Source organism: Strongylocentrotus purpuratus, unplaced genomic scaffold (genome assembly GCF_000002235.5).
Source record: "Strongylocentrotus purpuratus isolate Spur 01 unplaced genomic scaffold, Spur_5.0 spur5_scaffold_13, whole genome shotgun sequence".
Lineage (NCBI taxonomy): Eukaryota > Metazoa > Echinodermata > Echinoidea > Camarodonta > Strongylocentrotidae > Strongylocentrotus > Strongylocentrotus purpuratus.
The window spans coordinates 9,002,635-9,019,774 of NW_022145598.1; positions in this window are offsets into that span (position 1 = coordinate 9,002,635).

Consider the following 17,140-nt stretch of genomic DNA (forward strand, 5'->3'; position numbering starts at 1 on the left):
AGGGGCGTCGCTAGACCTTTTCCAATGGGGGGAGGGGGCAGTGCATATGGAAACGTTTGCTTTGATTTGTCTCATAAAAGAAGTTCACCACAAACTGACTCCCACACGGTGTTGAGTGCTCAGGGGTCACGGGCCACTGGCTTCACCGGGCAGGTAGTTCCATTATGTGAATGGGTAAATTAACTATTACAAAATGAGGGTACACATCACATTGTACAATAGGGACACACATTGTTTTTATTGTGCAGAACATACTCTTTTATTGACTTACTTATTGCATACAACTATAAAAACAAAATGCATTTTGTATTCTAACAATTGGAGTACAAAGAATAATAACAGGTGAATGAAATGCATTAAACATCACAAACACCTGGGGAGGAAGCATTCATAAATATGAATACATATAGTTGATAAACGACTCCGATGAAACTATAAAACAAAAATGAAATTTGCGTTCTGGCAATTGGAGTACAAAGAATGATAGCAGGTGAATAAAAATGCTTCAACAGCAACACAAACACCTGGGAAGCTAGGAAGCATCCATAAATTTGAATAATTTAATTGATAAACGACTCCGCATGTGAATGTTTGTTGGAGCAGAAAGCAGTGGATTCCTAACAACTCGAACACATTTAACAGAATGTCGGAACGTAAATTAAATTTGGCGCGGTTGGAAATGCATCTTTCTACCCTGCGACTTTAATGGTACGATCCAGTAAATTAAAACAGTAAAATGGCTCTTATTTTAAAATTACTCATTAAATAAAACCCAAAACTTCAGTGATATCAGAAAAAATATGTTATATCTTACTAGTAATTAAAAAAGATATATAAACATTGTGAAAGTGTCGCATTTTACGATAAAAGACACCGATTTAGCGAAGATGAACTCATTAGTGCGCTTGCATCAGGGAATTCAAGGTCAAAAGGTCAATTCAGACGCTGATAAATTATTGGTCGAGCCTTTTTGTTTCCTTTATTCCGACATAATTATACAATCAATCAAAACAAGTTTAATGCCAAAAGAAAGCTAATGATTAGTATTTTCATTAACCGCTTGCCCCAAAGTCGCTTGACCAAAGTGAAACGAGTGAGAGCTTGCGAGAGCGGCCAAAGTGTGATTGAAACTCGCTATTTGTTATTCTTCAACGCAAAAAGAGTCGTCATTGTGCTGGATAAATGTATTTTTTCCGACGAAAGTACAGAAAATTTGCATATGGTCTTTTTATATTATACTTTATGAAATGTTACCCGAGTGACTTCCGGGCGCCCCAATGCTGGAAAGACACGCACATTTTAGAAAACTTCACTTTTTCATGGAAAAATGCTTATTTGTTCTATGCACGCAAGTCAGGTTGAGCGGATGATACAACGTTTCCATATGATAGACCACTGATTACCGATTAAACTAGCCACCAATTACCGACAAATACATTAACGCCAATTGGCCAATGTCTACAAATTTAACCCGATAAACCTGAGACCGGGGGCCCGGGGGCTAATATTCCTATGAACTATCTATACATGCGCATGCGCACATGGTCATTTCCCTTGACCTCATAAATTCGATGTGGCGTGATCGGCAAGAGCGATGCGCGTGAACACCAGAGTCAAGAGCTCGATTCATAGTTTTGCTATAATGGAACTTTTTTTTTCTTTTGCTGATATTATAGAGTACCGAACTCCGAAGCTGTGACAACATAAAAAATATTTTTTAGAATTTCCTCAATTAATTCAGATAGTCATATCTCACCCAATGCTTAACACATTAAATTGATTTTCGACATTTCGACATTATTTTTGATGCTCTTTCGGAATATGAAAGCAAAATTGAGAAATTCTAAAAATCAATGTTTGATGACGTCACACTTCACCACTCTATAGTAAGGTTGATAATGACAATTAACAATGATAAGTAATGATTGCTGGTGAAACTTCGAGAAAATACAAGTTTTTGGTTGTAATCTCTCTCAAAGTGGTCACAGCGGATGAAAAGTGACAATTCGTATGACAAAAATATTTGCCAGCGCCAACCGACATTATACATATCTTGATAATCAGACAGGTGATCATTGCAGCAAGAATTAAATCCAGGATTTTGTTTCAGAATCTGAGACAAAGTTACCGGATCCCTTTACGATGGACCATTTCAAGAGAGACACAAATATCAATCATCCCTGATAATGTAATCACAGTCACGGAAATGTAGGGGGCTTATACCAATGTCTAAATATGGTAGATTTATCTGTTGATGTTGCTCTCTATAGGTGGCCCTTATATTCCAGAAAGTGCCCTATTTTTCTGGTGCCCCCCCCCCCCCAGTCCATTTTAGAAAATGCTCAACCGCGCCTGTTTGTGCTTAAAGGTTCTGGTCGTGCGATTGCATTGTGAAAGAAACGTGGAATCGATCAGAAAAAGGTTAATCATCTAGCATATAAGTATTGGTGTATACTGCAAGGTTCTGGAATCATCAAAATGATGAGACATTTAGCCCAGTCTTTGTAAAGTTACAAGCACTGAACACAGAAAGATGTATATGGGACTACCTTATCTATCCAGTCCGATGGATATAATAATTTACCAAATATATCGATTAGTAGGCAGTTTCCCAGCAAAATTTGTATCATCACATATTAGTCAAAACATAATTATTCTTTCACACGATTAGTAATAAGAGCTTCCATCTCATTTTTTTTAAGGGGGCGTTTCCAAAACAGGTCTTTAGCTGCAATAATGGGTAGACAATGTTATCTTGACCGTTTTGCAAATGAAAATAATTCCGAACAGAGACAAAATTTTGGTTTAAAACTTTTGAACTCAAATAATAATTATGAAAAGGTGATAGTGTTATTCTTCAATAAGAAATGCATTTGATAAATATACCTCGTCACCCATGTATTTTCATTATTAATAAATTCATAACAATTTAATATCACAAGTGCTATTTTGAACATTGAATAATGGATAAAGTCCATACTGGATATGTATATATAAGACGATCTCTGTACATAAATTTGCATTTTAATGATTAATAACTCAACTCGTTGTTGTAAGTCTAGCCCCATCAACGTCTTAAGACAAGACAGACTGACAGCTCCATTAATATTTATTTTTCCAGCGAGCGAACTCGACGTTTGACCCCAGCGCTCTAATTTCACCGCGCCGGGAGATAGGGGCGAGTCAATGTCGCTCTGCTGTGGATAGAGCTAAGGACACCACCACATACTTCGAATTCCGTCCTGAATTATTCTGGGCTTGTCAAAATACGGTGCCGTCCTCTGACTCGGCTTACGGGGGAGAGTATCATCATAATGTACACGCCAGACACTCTTTCTGGACTGTCAATAATTTCTCTCTCATGACTTTGGATAAATACCTGGATTTCTACGAGTCCGTGCTAAAGGCGCAGACGACCTTTTTCTTCAGCAACGTAATTCTGTTATTCACCGGGAATCTTCCCCGTTCAACCCTCGCCTAGAGTTCGGACAGCCTTGCGCTGGTCGATCGAGCATCATGTCTGCTAAGGTAATTCTGCTCTCATTTCTCTATTCTATTCAGAATGTCATCACAATTGTAGAGATCTCATGTCGGATTATACTACATGATTTTATCTTATTAAAAGAGAGCATACAATATTCGGGTTACACGCAATTATTCCATGGCGCTTTCGAGCCTTGGTGCATGGTGTAGCCTAGCCTTGAAACCGAAATTCGAGCGCTGTATGACTCATCCATACTGTATTGTACGTTGCTCGAGCATAATCTTGATAGCGGTAAATTAGCAGACGATAATACCATGGGCTGTATTGATTCGTAACCGTTGCGCTGGACGTGCAGGTCTTGGAAGAATTATATTTCATAGCGTAGGAGCTTACCTAAATAACATAGGTTTGCAATATTTATTTGGTTGATAGTAGCACATTGAAGCGGAGATGAGCTGAGAGAGAGGGTGAGATAGCTGAGATAGAGGGAGGGCAAAGGCCGCGAGAAGGGGTGAGAGGTTATTGAGATATTCAGAGACAGACAAGCCAGACATAATTATCTGCAATGATATCAAGAATGGGGCGAGAGGGAGAGGCATGGGACAGAGAGCATGGGAGTGATAGACAGACACACAGATATCCAGGCAGACTGAATAAAGATGAGGATGATGATTTGCCGATGCCCGGGAGAGAGAGAGGGGGAGAGAGAGAGAGCGGGAGAGGGAAGGAGGGAAAAAAAAGGGGGGGGGTGCTGAGATCCCCAAAATACGACAAGCGTGTACATATATAAACGGTAAGTTGGATGGTTAGAGAGAAAGGGGAGGGGTGAGATTGAGAAGGGAGAACCAGAGAGAGAGAGAGATAGAGAGAGAGAGAGCGAAGAGGAAGAGTGAAAGAGAAACAGAGAGAGAGAGAGAGAGAGAGTAGGAGAGGGGGAGGATTACCCCCAAATACGACATGCGTGAATAATTACCGTGAAGATGTAGAGTGAGAGAGAAAGGGGCGGGGCGAGATTGACAAGTGAGAGCCAGAGAGAGAGAGAGAGAAAAAAAAGGGGGGGGTGTAAGTTGCATGCATTGAGAAAAAATGGCAAAGAAAAGAAACACAGGCAAATGCATGTGATTGTAATATATAAATTTGCGAGTTCTCTGACAATCAAGATACACAGAAACATAATTCTGATACATTACATTGTATAAGAAAATTTAGTTGGGGTTGTATTGTCCATGCACAGACAAAAGAGAAAAGTTTGAAATAAGTAGTTGTCGAACGTTATTTTATCGCGTAACGAGATGAGGTGACCGTGACAATAATCATAATATGTTATGTTTCAATGATTAATTGAATATATTTCGTATTAAGGGCTCTAAATCTCCAAATAATTGCCTCCCGATAACGACAATTTTATGGATTAATTTATTCAGATGTGGAGATTAGAAAATTACCCACCAGTCAGAATATTTTGTCTGCATGCATCTATATCTTTTGTCATGTAGCAGTATAAATAATGATGGAAGATTCTTCTACATCACAAGTAACAACCTACGCGCAGTATGATACAGTTTAATACTTCGGATAGTAGACAAGCCAATGCAAGGCTATTTCTATGACAACGTGGGTATAATAGCATCATCAATAGAAATAGAGGAATAGATAGGAACCATAAAAGCGAGTAATTAATTCTAGCAACTATCAAAAGATTATGCTGAGGAAAAAAAATACATTTGTAAAACCCGTTGCACTTGAAGTGCCATTCTTGTATACTACGCCAAATGGCTTTTCAGTTCATCATGCCCTAGTAAACATGTAAACAGTAAACAAAAGGCCCCCTACAAATTATGACGGCTCCTACCGGGTTAACGTTTTGAACGCACCTAATCGATGTGTGTAGATTGTTGATGGTCTGTTGTTACCTGATTGCTAAGAAAGCATGTGTATGCTTGTAAGTAAGCATACATGTGATCGACGGCTTTAAAGGTAAAGACCAGTTATGGTCATGCGATTGCATTGTGAAAGAAACGTTGTGGAATCGATCAGAAAAGGTTGATCATCTAGCATCTAGCATCTGCAAGGTTCTGGAATCATCAAAATGATAAGAAATTTGGCCCATTCTTCGTAAAGTTACAAGCACTATACACAGAAAGATGAATATGGGACTACCCTATATCTCTCACAGATCATGAGAGAAACAAATTTCTCAAATATATGAATTAGTAGGCGGTTTCCCGGCAAATTTTTTATCATCATGTATTAGTCAAAACATATTCTTTCACATGATTGGTAATGAGAGCTTCCATTTCATTTTTTGAAATTGGGGCGTTTCCAATACTGGTCTTTACCTTTAATGCTTTACGAGAGGGCACTAGCGCATCGACTCGGTTTCGAACCCGGTACCTCCAGGTTACGAAACCACGGGCACCGCGGGCACTATGGCTCAGTGGTAGAGCAGTTGTCTCGAAAACCAAGGTTCGAAACCAAGTCACTGTGTTAGAGCCCTTTGGCAAGGCATTACTCCTCATTTAATACCAAGTCCCTCGGTCATGTTTGTGAATCTTATACATAGAATTTTAAATTGTATTACGGATTTCATTGATAGGTCATAAGTTATCATAATCCAGGGCGATAATGATGATCATAAATTCATAATGGTGGGGTTGCCCGGTTTGGGATACGTTAATCCGATTCTCTTCCCGTTATTGTACATGTATCTATTCCAAATTGTATAATGGTCCTCGAGAAACTGCCCTCTCCCTCCCGCCGCTGTCAGCATCCATGGAATTTTGTTTGTTTTGCAATTAAACTTTGATTTGTTGACTCTATATAAACTGGATCAATGTATTCACCTTTTCCCACATCGTCCTTCATATGAATACGTATCCGTGCATGCATATTTTTGTTCAGATAAGACATTCTGTTGATAATAAATTGCTTATTGAGAATTAGTTTGAGAATTCATTTTTCGGGCTGACACTCTGGCAACGTTTGGATTGTAATCCATAATTAAAAAGCGTAATTTGTAACTGGTAAACTTGTATCTCTTTTTTGTCGTCAATAAAACAATTCAGACGACCACATTTTAACGAAAGCCTTGTTTGAAATTTGTTTTTGTATATGTAAGCCTGCAATACGACTTTCACGATGAGCACATTATAATACCATATCCCTGATAATACAAACCACAATGCAGCTGCAATTACGTGCACTGCATTATAAAGGAAAAGATTCACGTCAATTTGTGAAAGAGGAATTGATTTCTGCTCCATAGAAAAGCCGCGTGTGGTAATGTAGAATGTAATCTTTCCGGTGCGGTGACATTTGCATGCTGAAACCGAATCTTGAACGAATATTGGGGACCAGCCGAGGAGATCAATAATAAATTGATTGTGCTATAGCCTGGATAGAGTCTTAAAGATAAAGTTGAGCACTGTGCATGACTGCTCAGATGATTACAGTATGAAAGAAACTGTCTACGTGTTATTGGTTAAGGTTGATTTTTATTGATTTGGAGTCATTACAATTATGAGAAATTGTCTGTCATGCTTAAAATCACACACAGTGATAAGCACAGCAAGTAGATATCGGTTTATACGACTAAAGCACACATGAGGGATGAAGTTCGATCCCGAATCTTCAAATATTTCTCTGTCATTTCGTATATGAATCATAATTATAAACAAGTTTTAAGTAACACCCCCTCCCCCCCCCCGCCCCCCCCCCCCGAAAAAGCAAATGCAATATTGTTTTTTTTACTAGAAAATGACTCTTTCGTTGAGCTTGCGTAATGTTATGGCTCAGGTGATCTTGTGCACATAGTCTCAGGCTTTGAATCATGCATAATTTATGAAGGTCTAGGGTCAATATTGATCCATCCAAAGTCACGGGAAGTCACGACGAAGAACTACATGTTATGTAAACTTAGTCTAGTTATTGGGAAAATGGCCGAAATGAATAACAATCTAATTAGATGTCGTCATCAAATTAACCAATTCCATTAGTTAGTCATTTTGACATCTGATCGGTCGTACGTCTTTACCTATACACGATAGGCGTGTACTGCTTTCCACTAAATCCTACTGGCTTTGGTTCTAGCTTTTCTTTTCTATTTGTACTGTGATCTAACTCAAAATAGATATATCTATATTTACTTTTGCGGGTAACAAAGGACACATATATTTGGAGAAGAAATAGTCACAGTCACTGTCAAAGTCCTCGGTTTGTACGATTTACATTCGAAAAGAATAAGTCTGTGACTGCATTGCCTCCCTTTATCCTCTCATATTTGCCTTTATATCGTGTTTCTTCAGAGTTCACTTTATTGTATGATTTTCATCGCGTGGTTGGTTTCGCACAAAAGAAAACATGGGCATATAGACCAGATTTTACGCCCATTCCGTTTGATACAGAGATCTTGTAATGATTTAGAAACGAAAGGATTGCCTGGTTTTCCGCGGGCATGAGAGGTTGTTTGTGTACATATTTAACTAATATGACAAAAAAGATATTAAATTTTATGGTTGAAATAAAAATGTTGGTTACCTATAACTATTGATTTTCCTCAAGCATGAAATAAGGAAATCGTCATATAATCTGTAAATAGTACTACTTTAAAAGGTATAGAAATAGCTTTAAAAGATCCTTTAAACAAACTTCTTTCCTCAATAATAATGTACCTATTTTATCAGTCTATTATGCACGTTTTTTGTTTTACTCTTCAAGTCTGGATTTTGTAAACGCTAAGGTCTTCTTTTTTTCCTTTTAACGGTCCTAAATTAATGAACAATGGAGTTGGTGTGTACATAAGATAGACTCGTCAAATAGATAGATACACAGACAATTATGTTTATATTGTTTATTATAATTCGTAGGTGTATGTATACTTGTAGTGGTGTTGTGTGAGTTCATCTGTTGAGAGGTCGCTGGAAATGATTGGGGGGGGGGCGGCGCTGGTCTTACTTGAAAATGGAAACATGATTTTACAAGGCCACTGATACGGGGACGGTATCAGAAGTGGTTCAGGTTTCGTTTTCTCTTTTCTCTATGTGTATCCCCAGCTTCCCCCCCTCTCTCTCTCTCTCTCTCTCTCTCTCTCTCTATCTCTCTCGTTTTCACCACTCGATAAGGCGTCGCACCTGCCTCCGTGCCCCCTGTAGCTACACCACCGGCTTGGATGATAATATTATTCATTTCTTATCATAATTATGCATTTCGTTGCGTTTCTTTCGTTCTTTCTACCTTTCCAGAAAGAGTCTATGACTGATCAGCAGCTCCATCTTGCTGCACTCCAGGGCGATCTCAACAAACTGAGGCTCATCCTAGACTCTGGCAAGGTCCATGTCGACTGCAAGGATAAGGTAAGATCAAGAGGTATATTTGTAAGAAATATTTGCAAAGACAGTGTGAAACGTCTCTGATAATAATAACAATATCTGATATTTATATAATAAATAAAATAATAATAATAGGCATTTCTATAGCCCCGTCTATCTAGATAATTCTATTCCGAGGCGCATTTATTATTACCCCAACTTTAGCCTAGCTGCTGTTTATACAGCGCTCCAGCATTTCAAGGCGCTCCGAATGTTACCCCGCTCTGCTAGGCTGCCGATTTCGGCGCTCACAGCATTCAAGGAATTCATTCCTACCGGTACCCATTTAACACCTGGGTTGAGAGTTCCAAATGTAGATTGTTGTCTTATCTAAGGGCATTAGTGGCATGGCGGGACTCGAACCGCGGACCCTGTGATCCACAGTCCGACGACTTATCTACTAGATCACAACACCCCTACCTCTGATAGCGCTGTGGACATGTTTAAAAGCCGTATAAGTGCCCTGAAAACACGGCTGCACGTCTTCGTAAGAACACCTATATGAGCCCAGTGTAAAAGCTCGCATTTTCAAGGATATGTGAACGCACTGTAAACACAGTATGAAATCCCTTTAAGATCTGTGAACAAAGTGTGGAAGCTTTGTGAAAAGTTTATGAAAGCAATGTGAACACCGTTTGTATGAAACTTTTGTGAACGCACCGTAAACACAGTGGGAAATCTCTGTGAAGTGTGTAAGCGTTGTGAAAGCTTTGTGGTGTGAATGCGTTGTGGAAAAACTATAAACAGGATTCTAAATACATTGTGTGACATTTTTGAAAAATTGTGAGAACAAAAACGTGAAAGTAATGTGAACACAGTTTGAAATTTTAATTTAAAACCACCGATAACACTGGAACCTTTATGAGAACACAATGTAACAGTTCTGTGAAATGACTGTAAACACAGGGCTTTGTGAAAACAATGTGCACACGGTGTGAAATTGTTCATGTAATAATCACTACGAACACAATTACATCCATTTAAAAATACTTTACTTGGACAATCCTTAAAGTGAAAAGCATTGTGGGTACAGTTACGGTGGGGGCCCTGTGACAGTCCGTTGAATATATTGCTAAAAGCTCTGTTAAAGGCTATGAAAACACCGTAAACATTATGTCGAGGCTCTATAACTTCTTATGCGACCCTCTGCCTTCATTGCTACAGAAGCCTCCACAGACGTGTACCCATGGCATATTTCGTAGAATATTGCAGATGTCTTGCTTAGTTGACTGATTCAGTCCGGGATTCACTCTGTCCACATTGGGCTAAGATTACTCACTGTCTATAAGCGGGTGAACGCCGCGTCACCACGAGCCGTGATTTATACCGGAAATCGGGGAGGCGTGGACCCTAATGCGGAACACCTTGATTTAGCTGCATATTGAATGCGGTTTATTAAAAGGAAATGAAAACGGTATACCACAATGTATTAGATTAAGCTTGGGATCATTTCTCGCGTATGTGCAATGGATCAACTATCATTCTGGCAGCATTAGGGACTTTTAGATTTGCGTGGACTGATACGTGTGACGTCCATTCAAAGCAGTGCATTAAAAGGACGTCGATCGTAGCGTGGACCTATTGTCTTCGTGCGAATCTAAAAGTCCCTATTGACTAGTACGTTCACTACCTCATTTGTTGTCATCCTCATCTTTCTCTTCTTCCTCTTCATTTTCCTTCTCCTCTTGCTCCAACTTCTCTTTGTGCTATTCCTCCTCCATCGCCATGGTCTTTGTTCCTTTAAATTGAAAATTTGTATCACTTTTTTTTTTCCCGCTCATGCTGAACCTTCTGCCAATTTAGCCATAATATTCAATGTCAAACATTGAGAACCTTCTCGTACTTGTTGTTAAAGCCTCGGTCACAAATGCCATTACGAACTGCTACGAACGCCGTACGAACGATTTTCAGACAATGGAAAATCGGGAAGACAATGGAAAAACATGGAGATTCGTACGAAATTATCGTTCGTACGAACCTTTGTGACCGTAGCATTACTTGACTCATTCACTCTGTCCACATCAGGCTAAGATTACTCACTGTCTATAAGCGGGTGAACGCCGCGTCACCACAAGCCGTGATTTATACCGGAAATCGGGCAGGCGTGGACCCTAATGCGGAACACCTTGATTTAGCTGCATATTGAACGCGGTTTATTAAACGGAAATGAAAACGGTATACCACAATTCATTAGATTAAGCTTGGGATCATTTCTCGCGTATGTGCATTGGATCAACTAGCATTCTGGTAGCATTGACTAGTACGTTCACTACCTCATTTTTGTCTTCCTCATCTTTCTTTTCTTCGTCTTCCGTTTCCTTCTCCTTTTGTTCCACCTCCTTTTTGTGATATTCCTCCTCCATGCCATGGCCTTTGTTCCTTTAAATTCAAAAGTTGTATCTGGCACTTTTTTTCCCGCTCATGCAGAACCTTCTGCCAATTTACCCATGATATTGAATGTCAAACATAGAGAACTTTCCCATACTTGTTGTTTATAAAAAATGAAATCATAGAAATAACGCTTTTTCATATATGTTATAATTTGTGGAAAAGATCGTATTTGTAATGCTATTAGGTCAATCTTTAATATGGAATGAAATATTCCTATTAAAATGAAATGAAATGTTCCTATTAAAATGAAATGAAATGTTCCTATTAAAATGAACGTAAATGCTTACTTAGGGGGATGTTGGTACATGAAAAGGAAAAAAAAAGACAATTTGACATGACATACTGTCCTGTGAACATGTTGTCAATTTAACATTCCCTATATCATTAGTAAACTTTATTTTCAAAAGTCAAATTATCTTCTTCCTCATCCAATGCTCCTGTGAGAACCACATTAGGAAATAATTTTCTTAGTATGATATAGGTACTATGATATATCCGAAACTGTGTTAATGATTTTTCTCACCATGGGGGCCTGTCGTCTGTTTCTACTCACTACGTAAACCAAAAAACATGTAATGAGCACGATCGGAAGTGATTAGCGACGTAATTACGTAAGAGATTAAGGGAGCCGTCCGTTCTTAGATAGGTCCGTAATTATCCTGGAATCAATTTCATTTATTCATGGGCTATAATGCTCTGAGGTATATATTGCATGTAGTTAATTACCTTTTGCAGATAGCTAGAAAGCTTTACGTCAGGCCTCAAAACCCATCTTTTCAAGCAAATGTGCAGTCCATGACTATTGGAGGAGCAGGCGCCTTTGAATGTTTGAAACAGATAAATGGCGCCTTACACATGCTGTGGATCATCATCATCATCATACTATACTCTTAAAAAATCTCGTATCTCCCTCTGAATCTCGCTGCCTCCATTCTCCATCTTTCATCACTGCTCTCTCTCTCTCTCTCTCTCTCTCTCTCTCTCTCTCTCTCTCCTCATGTCCTCTCTCTCTCTCTCTCTCTCTCTATATATATATATATCTCCTTCTCTCTCCATCTCTCTCTCCTTCTCTCACCCCCCTCTCTCTCTCTCTTATTCTTTCATCACTGCTCTCTCTCTCTCCTTCTCTCTCCCTCTCTCATCCACTCTCTCTTACTATTTCACCACTGCTCTTCTCTTCCTCATCTCTCTCTCTCTCTCTCTCTCTCTTTCAATCGATGTGTTCTGTATGATAGTATTTCTATGTTTACCTTATCCGTCCATAGCATTGTCAAATATCATCTGAAGATATTTGAATAACTCGTAATGTGCCTCTTTATTCACCCCTGTCAACCTGTCATAGTAATTCGAACATGTGCCCTTGAATTTGTAATACTTTATGTTTGTTAAATCCTTAAAATCTAGCTATATTCCAATGTCAGTCGTACCTGACAGCTAACATTCCCTCTAGTTTAATTTAATACGCATCTGTTTAGCTAACCCCTCCTCTTCCCCTTCCCCTTCCATGCCTTCTCCTCGCTTCGATTGCCCCAAATCCCATCCTTCATCTCCTAATATTTCCTTCTACATGCATAAAGATTGGAATCGGAGCTCGACGTTCGTTCCCTCGATGGCAATAATGGGATAAATATGATGAAACGGAAAGAGTACACGGGTAGCCCGTGGACCTTAAAGACTGATTGAATTACCGGATGAAGCGGAGAAGAGTAAACAAGCGTGCATAATGATGATACTTCTTGTCACATGTAGACATCCTTGTATAGACGGTCACGACAAGCCACACATTAAAAATGCATGTTGGTTGTACTTGAACGATGAATCATTCATTTGCGGGACAGAGAGAATTAGAAAGAGAGAGCGAGAGAGAAAAAGAGAGAGTTAGACAGAGAGAGAAAGAGATGTGTATAGAGACAGCTCTAGAGAAATAATATGATTTTCTTAAAGTAGAACTAAATGTATGTATTCTGCCAGTGTGTCCATGACAAACCGACATATTTGTCTATTTATTGATTTCTAAGCTTACTTTGTTCATGTTTTATTGTAAAACAGCATCTGAGGAATTAACACTTCAACAAGCCCTGCTTCGAGTTAGTTCCTCTTTTCTTGTGCTTTTTCCATTATATTTGTCGTTTCATTGCATATTTGTTGTGATATAAATATTATTGTATTATGTTTTTGCATGAGAAATAAAATCATTTGAAGAAAAAAAATCATTATACACATGAAATAAACATAATTGAATGGTTAATCATGACGTGCATTGTTTGTCAATTTTGCTCGATTGATGCAACATCATATCCGTTATTAACCAGAGAATTTCGAAGCAGTGATTTCAAGTAATAACAAAAAATTATCCTTGGTGATTTGATTAGAGGGAAACTTTCCCGCTGGGTATAAGTTTTAGTTACTGATCAAGGCCTTTTACCCTTTTTAATCAGATGTCTATAATATAATTTATTTGTGTCTCTCCTAATCATTTTGCCTGACGAGGTCGGAGCATACCACTTGTCATCTATTTTGTCATTGAATATCTTTATGGGTCACATTCAAGGTTTTCATGTATAAAGGATGCCTTTACTCATCAATTATCTTTCTCTCGGAAACGCCATGAGCAAATGCACTTCATCCAAACCAATGATACGCAGATGATGATCATTATTCTCTTTCTTTCTCTTTATCTCACTCTCTATTCGCACACACAGGCGCACACACACACGCACGCACATGTACACTCTCTTTCCTGCACGTCCACACAAACACGCACACACACGCACTCATCCACATTAACCCACACACGCGCGCACATACTTGCACTCACCCACATTCACCACACACACGCGCACCCACACGCATCTACACAAACAAACTCACCCACACACTCACATGATGATGATCATCATTCTCTTTCTTTCTCTCTATTTCACACTCTATTCGCACACACAGGCGCGCACACACACACGTACGCACACACACACTCTCTTTCCTGCACGTCCACATACAAAACACACACACAAACACACACATGATCCCACATACATACACTCTCCCACATCCACCCACACCCGCGCGCACCAACACACGCGCGCACCCACACACATACACACGTTTACACGCACATGCACACACAGACAACCACTCAAAACACAATCTCATCCACACACAAATTAACCCACGCACATTTACCCACTCCCGCTTCTGAAAGCAAACTATACTACTACCTTTGGGACCGCACTCCATCTCTCACCGTCCTTCAAGCGTGCCAATGACATCTGGATAATGCTAGCAATTACTAAGCGTTTAGGGGGCAGAGTTAGGTCTTGAAGAAGCTTCCAGAACAAATGTTCCATCATTTTTATGCAATTTAAAGTCTGGAGTTCTTGAAATTCAGATTAAAGTCACCCTTACATTATCAAACAAAATATGAAAAACGTAAAGTAAATCAATCTGGCAAAACATACTCAGAAATGCTTTGAACAGGGGAGAACTATACTTAGAATGCACGATTGCCAAGACTTTCCAAAAAATCAAAACATCAAACGAAGGCATTTTCAAAAGGCTTGTTCATCGCCTATTGGAACGTGCAAACACTAAAATCACTTATAGATCTACGTTTTACATACATGATTTCTTTCAGGGGGTAGTTTCAGAGTTCGACAATATGGTATAGACACTGCACTTGAATTGATTTCCCGAGAGTCTTTCCGATCATGTTCTAGTGTAACTCAGTACTAGGACGTTCAAAGCATGACCTACTGGACACGAATAACCGGGTCGTCAGTTATTGTAGTCCTATATGTGCTTATTTGTGTGCTGCCGGTTAATTGTTAATAATAGTTATCTTCATCTCCTCGTTTGACAAAGTTTTAAATACGTACTCATGTTGTGGGTTCTTCAATGTTCAAAGAAACTTGTCAGCTTCATGTTAAACAAATAATAAAGATATTTTGATTCTCTCGAAATGCCGATTCCTAACTAGAACTCATCCATCAAGATGAACTATATGAGTCGCCCTCATGTCGAGCATTATCCTACCCAAATGCTTGTACAGAAATTATTCCCCGAGAGAGGAGTCTTACCTACTTTATATGCGCGAAGGTTCCTCTCAAGTAAATGCCATTTTTCAAATTTTCATCCTCAATCGCGGGCAAATGTACCTTACGGCGTTTTCCCCCATGCGCTCTCTGACTTGGCATAGGTCCCATGATATTGCTGAAAGAATTTTCGCTTCGTATTTTAATGGATGCTCTCCACAGAGAACATGATCGCAAAAACATAGAAGAAATCCATTCCAGCTTGTGTCTATTAATCTGATGCCGTATCTTAGCAGGAATATTATGAATGCCTTTCCCCTTAATGTGTGTACACTTGTATGTTGAAGATGTTGAAAAATGGTCACCTGTGTTCAGACCTACATGTATATACCTATGTAAATGTACGTATTTAAGATCAAATACATCATTTATCTCGATTAATAATACCATAGATGGACCTTTACCACTTGTGAAATGAAACACTCATACCAGCACCAATCTTATTTTTCAAAAGGGTTCACTCGCATTAAACACAAAGTGAAGCATTCCAAATATAAACGAAATATACATAAATAATAAATACAAATCAATGAACAAGATAAAAAGATAGAAATCATAAGATTAAAGATAAATCCACTCAGGAAGACAATAAATACACAAATAGCCCTAAACACACCAAAGGAGTGAGTCGTCGAGTTGGGGGGGGGGGGGGGAGGGGGAGGGGTGTGATAGGGGCAAATGCTCAGACCCTGCTCTTTATATCGCGTGTTTTCATCAAGCTCACTCCAATGTTTACATCCTTACATCTGTCCTCCCCAGTGAGGGATCGAGAGACATTTGAATGATTAATGATGAGGAAAGATTTGTTTCACCTCACAATCGAACATTCATGTGTCATGCCTGCCTGCACAGTTCGGAATCGGTTCACATGTAGTTGGACAAAATGAAAACACCCTTTGTCAAAACAACGAACGTTTGGCTATTTTCGAGTCGATTATGCCAAGAAAGAAGTCTCTTTGACAACAATTCAAGATTTGTTAACGATAAAGCAGTTACAATTTTTCAATTTCAATTCAATTTAATTCTCCACAAATGCAAAACATAGGGAGCTACATAAAATAAAATACATACATACAATACAATAATAGAACATGTACATCATGTATGAAACGACTCCAGTTGGAGCAATGTATGTTTTAACGAGAAAAAATCAGCAAAATCTAAAATGATTTGTCGAGGACTACCCCCACAAGGAGTTTGTTTGAAGCAAGAATGTATTCATTCCAGCCAAATGAAAATATGTTGAAGTGCTTCTTCTTCTTTGCGCTGCAGTAGGAGGGTTAGTGCCTTCTTTTGTACTTCCGCATTAAGATGATTATATAAAGTTTAGATTTTTGTTTAAAGGTAAAGACCAGTTATGGTCATGCGATTGCATTGTGAAAGAAACGTTGTGGAATCGATCCGAAAAGGTTGATCATCTAGCATCTAGCATCTGCAAGGTTCTGGAATCATCAAAATGATAAGGAATTTGGCCCATTCTTCGTAAAGTTACAAGCACTATACACAGAAAGATGTATATGGGACTACCCTATATCTCTCACAGACCATGAGAGAAACAAATTTACCAAATATATGAATTAGTAGGCGGTTTCCCGGCAAATTTTTTATCATCATGTATTAGTAAAAACATATTCTTTCACATGATTGGTAATGAGAGCTTCCATTTCATTTTTTGAAATTGGGGCGTTTCCAATACTGGTCTTTACCTTTAAAGCATGTAAGGAAATGTGAGAAAGATTTTAAAGGAAGAGGGGGAGAGAGGGGGAGAAAGAGATAGCGCAAGCGTGTGTGTGCGTGTGTGTGCGTGT